The sequence below is a fragment of the Arachis ipaensis genome, chromosome B8, assembly GCF_059453495.1.
Source record: "Arachis ipaensis isolate K30076 ecotype BB chromosome B8, ASM5945349v1, whole genome shotgun sequence".
NCBI classification, from domain to species: domain Eukaryota; kingdom Viridiplantae; phylum Streptophyta; class Magnoliopsida; order Fabales; family Fabaceae; genus Arachis; species Arachis ipaensis.
In genome coordinates, this window is record NC_142443.1 from 79976415 (window position 1) to 79983105 (window position 6691).

Here is a 6691-nt window from a genome sequence, read left to right on the forward strand (position 1 = left end):
GCACTCAAATTGCTATAACTTTAGCTACAGAGGTCCAAATGATGCGGTTTCAGTTGCGTTGGAAAGCTAACGTTCGGGGCTTCGATTTGATATATAATATGCCATAGATGCCTTGACTCTAGGTGACGCGGTTGTGTGATCCACGCGGACGCGTCGCAGTGGCGAAAAACCAGTGTGGCAGATTTCTTCTCCAGCGATTTCTGGGCTGATTTCGACCCAGGTTGCGGCCCAGAAAACACAGATTAGAGGCTATAAAGTGGGGGAATGCATTCATTCATAATGAAGCTTTCATATTCACAATTATTATGATTTAGATTTAGTTTTGAGAGAGGTTCTCTCCTCTCTCTTTAGGATTAGGATTTAGATTTAGGATTTTATTCGTTTTCAGGATTATCTCTTTTTATCAGGTTCAATATTCCTTTTTAATTACTTGTTTTTCCAATTTAATTTATGAATTCTTCCATGTTACAGATTACTCTTTCGAATTAATGTTATTTGAGGTATTTCAGTTTATGATTGCTTTCTTTTATTTTACTGTTATTCCCAATCTGAAGACATTTTTATTCCGGTAGATTTACTTTTCCCCCTTTTGGTCTTGGTTAAGAAATCAATAACTCAGGAGTTATCAAACTCAAACATGATTGATAATTGTTATCTTTGCTAATTGAATTGAACTTCAATAATCCCAATCTTTTCTTAGGAAATAAATAGGATTCGAAGATCAAACTAATTAGTCACTTGACCTTCCCTTGCTTTAAGTAATGGTTAACAAAGTGGAATTAAGATTCAATTTTCATCATCATTGATAAGGATAACTAGGATAGGATTTCCAATTTCTCATACCTTGCCAAAAGTTTATTTTACAGTTATTTATTTATTTTACATTTATTTATTTATTTCCATTGCCATTTAAATTACTTGTTCTTCATTCTCAAAACCCCAATTTACAAACTCATAACCAATAATAAGAACATACCTCCCTGCAATTCCTTGAGAAGATGACCCGAGGTTTGAATACTTCGGTTATCAATTATTAAGGGGTTTGTTACTTGTGACAACCAAAACGTTTGTACGAAGGGATTTCTGTTGGTTTAGAAACTATATCTACAACGCGACTGTTTTTATAAAATTCTTTACTGGCAAAAATCCTAACGTCAGAGGTGCCCAGAGCTCTTAAGCATACTCTTTTTGCTTTGGACCACGACTTTCACTGCTCAGTCTCAAGATTTTCACTTGACACCTTCACGCCACAAGCACATGGTTAGGGACAGCTTGATTTAGCCGCTTAGGCCAGGATTTTATTCCTTTGGTCCCTCCTATCCATTAATGCTTAAAGCCTTGGATCCTTTTTACCCTTGCCTTTTAGTTTAAAGGGTTACTAGCTTTTTCTACTTGATTTTTCTTTTTCTTTCTTTTTCTTTATTTATTTTTTTTCGCCATTTTTTTTCACAAGCTCTTGTTTTTCACTGCTTTTTCTTGCTTCAAGAATCAATTTTATGATTTTTCAGATTATCAATAACATTTCTCTTTTTTCATTATTCTTTCAAGAGCCAACAGTTTTAACATTCATAAACTTCACTATCAAAAATATGCACTGTTCAAGCATTCATTCAGAAAACAAAAAGTATTGCCACCACATCAAAATAATTAAACTATTTTCAAGATAGAATTCAAAATTCATGTACTTCTTTTTCTTTTCAGAAAACATTTTTCATTTAAGAAAGGTGAAGGATTTATGGGACATTTATAGCTTTAAGACATAGACACTAGACACTAATGATCATGTAATGAAGACACAAACATAGACAAAACATAAAGCATAAAAACCAAAAAATAGAAAAATAAGAACATGGAAATTAAAGAACGGGTCCACCTTAGTGACGGCAGCTAGTTCTTCCTCTTGAAGATCTTATTGAGTGCTTGAGCTCCTCTATGTCTCTTCCTTGCCTTTGTTGCTCCTCTCTCATGGCCTTTTGGTCCTCTCTGATTTCATGGAGGATGATGGAATGCTCTTGGTGCTCCATCCTTAGTTGCCCCATGTTGGAACTCAATTCTCCTAAAGAAGTGTTGAGTTGCTCCCAATAGTTGTGTGGAGGAAAATGCATCCCTTGAGGTATCTCAGGGATTTCTTGATGAGGAACTTCCTCATGCTCTTGTTGAGGTCCATGAGTGGGCTCTCTTCTTTGCTCCATCCTCTTCTTAGTGATGGGCTTGTCCTCTTTAATGAAGATGTCTTCTTCTATGACAATTCCAGCTGAATTGCATAGGTTACAGATGAGATGAGGGAAGGCTAACCTTGCCAAAGTGGAGGGCTTGTCCGCCACCTTGTATAGTTCTAGAGGTATGATCTCATGAACTTCTACTTCCTCTCCATTCATGATACTATGGATCATGATAGCCCGGTCTATTGTAACTTTAGACCGGTTGCTAGTAGGAATGATAGAGCGTTGGATGAACTCCAACCATCCCCTAGCCACGGGTTTGAGGTCAAGCCTTCTCAGTTGAACCGGCTTGCCTTTGAAGTCTCTCTTCCATTGAGCTCCTTCCACACAGATATCCATGAGAACTTGGTCCAACCTTTGATCAAAGTTGACCCTTCTAGTGAAAGCATGAGGATCTCCTTGGTGTCTGGACTGAAATCTAAGTATTTCCCCCGAACCATTGTTAGCCAATTCTTTGTGTTCGGATTCACACTTTGATCATGGTTCTTAGTGATCCATGCATTAGCATAGAACTCTTAAACCATTAAGATTCTGACTTTTTGGATGGGGTTGGTGAGAGCTTCCCAACCTCTTCTCCGAACCTCACGTCGGATCTCTGGGTATTCACTCTTTTTGAGCATGAAGGGACTTCGGGAATCACCCTTTTCTTTGCTATAACTTCATAGAAGTGGTCTTGATGGACTTTTGAGATGAATCTCTCCATCTTCCATGACTCGGAGGTGGAAGCAATTGCCTTCCCTTTCCTCTTTCTATTAATGGTTATGGAAAAACAAAAAGCAGAGCTTTTTCCCACACCAAACTTAAAAAGTTTGCTCGTCCTCGAGCAAAAGAAGAAAGAAAAGAGTAGAAGAAAAAGAAATGGAGGAGATAGAGGGGAGTGTTTGTTTCGGCCAAGGGGGGTTTAAGTGTGTATGTTGTGTGAAATTGAAGGAGGTAAGGAGGGGTATTTATAGGGTAAGAGAGAGGGAAGTCGTGTATGAACGGGTTGGGTTTGGGAGGGAAATGTTTTAAATTTGAATGGTGAGGTAGGTGGGGTTTTATGATGGATGGATGTGAGTGGTAAAGAGATTATGGGGAAGAGGGTAGGACTTGATAGGTGAATGGTGTTTGGAGAAGTGGTATTGATGTGATTGGTCAAGGGTATTTGGGGAAGAATGTTATGAAGGGGTGTGAAGAGGAGAGAGAGTGAGTTGGGGTAGGTGGGGATCCTGTGGGGTCTACATATCCTGAGGTGTCAAGAAATTCTGGTCCCTGCACTATTCTGGCATTTAAATGCCCTCTGTGTGCCATTTCTGGCATTTAACGCCGTCTCTGCTACCTTTTCTGGCGTTAAACGCCAAGCTGATGCCCCTTTCTAGCGTTTAACGCCAACCAGACACCCTTTTCTGGCGTTAAACGCCAGTTTGTTTGCCAATTCTGGCGTTTAACGCCAGCCAGACACCAGACACCCTTTTTTGGCATTAAACGCCAGTCTGCCTGCCATTTCTGGCGTTAAACGCCTAGAATGCTGCCAGACTGGGTGTTAAACGCCCATTCTACTATCCTTAATGGCATTTAAACGCCAGTAAGCCTGTCCTCCAGGGTGTGCTATTTTTTATGTTATTTTTGATTCCGCTTTAATTCTGTAGCTGTTTTTGTGGACTTCACATGATCATCTACCTAAAGAAAACATAAAATAACAATGGAAAACAAATGTCTATGAATAAATATAATTAAATAACATTGGGTTACCTCCCAATAAGCGCTTCTTTAATGTCAATAGCTTGACAGTGAGCTCTTAGAGAGCTTCACAGAGACTCAGAGCTTAATGGTGGCCTCCTAACACCAAACATAGAAGTTGAGTGTGGGGGCTCTGTTTGACTCTATATTGAGAGAAGCTTTTCATGATTCCTCTCCATGGTTACAGAAGAAGATCCTTGAGCCTTAAACACAAGGTAGTCCTTATTCAATTGAAGGACTAACTCTCCTCTGTCCACATCAATCATAGCTCTTGCTGTGGCTAGGAAGGGTCTTCCAAGGATAATGGATTCATCTTCATCATTCCCAGTGTCTAGGATTATGAAATCATCACGGATGTACATGCCTTCAACCTTCACTAAGACATCCTCTACAAGTCCATAAGCCTATTTCATTGATTTGTCTGCCATCTCTAATGAGATTCTTGCAGCTTGTACCTCAAAGATCCCTAGTTTCTCCATTACAAAGAGTGGCATGAGATTTATTCCTAACCCCAGGTCACACAGAGCCTTCTCAAAGGTCATGGTGCCTATGGTACAGGGTATTAAGAACTTTTCGGGATCCGGTTTCTTCTGAGGTAATTTCAGTTGAACCAAGGCATTCAGTTCATTAATGAGCAATGGAGGTTCATCCTCCCAAGTCTCATTACCAAATAACTTGGCATTCAGCTTCATGATTGCTCCTAAATACTGAGCAATTTACTCTTCAACAACATCTTCATCTTCTTCAGAGGAAGAATACTCATCAGAGCTCATGAATGGCAACAGTAAGTTCAGTGGAATTTCTATGGTCTCTGTATGAGCCTCTGATTCCTTTGGTTCCTCAATAGGAAACTCCTTATTGGTCAGTGGATGTCCAACAAGGTCTTCCTCACTGGAAATCACTGCCTCTTTACTCTCTCCAGGTTCGGCCACTTTGGCTATAGTTATGGCCTTGCACTCTCTTTTGGGATTCTCTTTTATATTGCTTGGGAGAGTACTAGGAGGAGTTTCAGTAACTCTTTTACTCAGCTGACCCATTTGTGCCATCAAATTTCTAATGGAGGACCTTGTTTTAGTCATGAAACTGAGAGTGGTCCTAGATAGATCAGAGACTATGGTTGCTAAGTCAGAGAGGCTCTGCTTAGAATTCTCTGTCTGTTGCTGAGAAGATGATGGAAAAGGTTTGCTATTGCCAAACCAAATTTTCCCACCATTATTATTATTGAAGCCTTGATTAGGCTTTTGCTGATCCTTCCATGAGAAATTAGGATGATTCCTCCATGAAGGATTGTAAGTGTTTCCATAGGATTCTCCTATGTAATTCACTTCTTCCATTGCAAGATTCTCAGGGTTATAGCTTCTTTTTCAGAGGAAGCTTCTTTAGTACTACCGAATGCAGCTTGCATTCCAGTCAGATTCTGAGAAATCATACTGACTTGTTGAGTCAATATTTTATTCTGAGCTAATATTGCATTCAGAGTATCAATCTCAAGAACTCCTTTCTTTTGAGTCATTCCATTATTCACAGGATTTCTTTCAGAGGTATACATGAACTGGTTATTTACAACCATTTCAATGAGTTCCTGGGCTTCTGCAGGATTTTTCTTCAGATGAAGAGATCCACCAACAGAGTGGTCCAACGACATCTTGGATAATTCAGACAGACCATCATAGGATATACATAAGATGCTCCATTCTGAAAGCATGTCAAAAGGACACCTTTTGATCAATTGCTTGTATCTTTCCCAAGCTTCATAGAGGGTTTCACCTTCCTTCTGTCTTAAGGTTTGGACTTCCACTTTAAGCTTGCTTAACTTTTGAGGTGGAAAGAATTTGGCCAAGAAAGCATTGACCAACTTTTCCCAAGAGTTCAGGCTTTCTTTAGGTTGTGAGTCCAACCATATCCTATATCTGTCTCTTACAGCAAAGAGGAAACGCAGAAGTTTGCAAACCTCGGGATTAACCCCATTGGTCTTAACAATGTCACAGATTTGCAAGAATTCAGCTAAGAACTGATGAGGATCTTCCAATCGAAGTCCATGAAACTTGTAATTCTGCTACATTAGAGAAACTAATTGAGGCTTAAGCTCAAAGTTGTTTGCTCCAATTGCAGGAATTCAGATGCTTCTTCCATAGAATTCAGAAGTTGGTGCAGTAAAGTCACCAAGCATCTTCCTTACATCTCCACCATTATTGTTGGGTTCGGTTGCCATGTCTTCTTCTTTTTTGAAAATTTCTGTAAGGTCCTCTCCAGAGTGTTGTGCTTTGGCTTCTCTTAGCTTCCTCTTCAGAGTCCTTTCAGGTTCAGAATCAGCTTCAACAAGAATGTCCTTATCCTTGTTTCTACTCATATGAAAAAGAAGAGAACAGAAAAGAAGAGGAATCCTCTATGTCACAGTATAGAGATTTCTTTATGTGAGTATAAGAATAGAAGAAGAGAGGAATAAGGTAGAGAGAGAATAAGAAGAATTCGAACACAGAGAGAAGGAGAGGGTTCGAATTATGAGTAGAAGAGAAGTGTTAGTAAATAATTAAAATGAATAGAAAGAGATGAGAGAGAGAGAGTTATTCGAATTTTAAGAAGAGGGAGAAGACAAATATTTTTATTTTTATTTAATTAATTAAGTTAGAATTTGAAATTTAAGAAAAGAGATAAAATAAAATTAGAATTTAAAACAATTAGTTAATTAAAAAGAATTTTAAAAAGGTGGTTAGTGATTTTCGAAAATTAGAAGTGGAGAATTAGTTAGG

At 38.8% G+C, this 6691-nt stretch overlaps 1 non-coding gene across 1 annotated transcript; it reads left to right on the forward strand.

Annotated features, from left to right (window-relative positions):
- The first annotated feature begins 5640 nt into the window (after positions 1-5640).
- LOC148548572 (small nucleolar RNA R71) lies at positions 5641-5748 on the forward strand. The gene has a single exon (XR_015897657.1). It is a non-coding gene; the product is annotated as a small nucleolar RNA R71 (small nucleolar RNA).
- Positions 5749-6691: the final 943 nt, after the last annotated feature.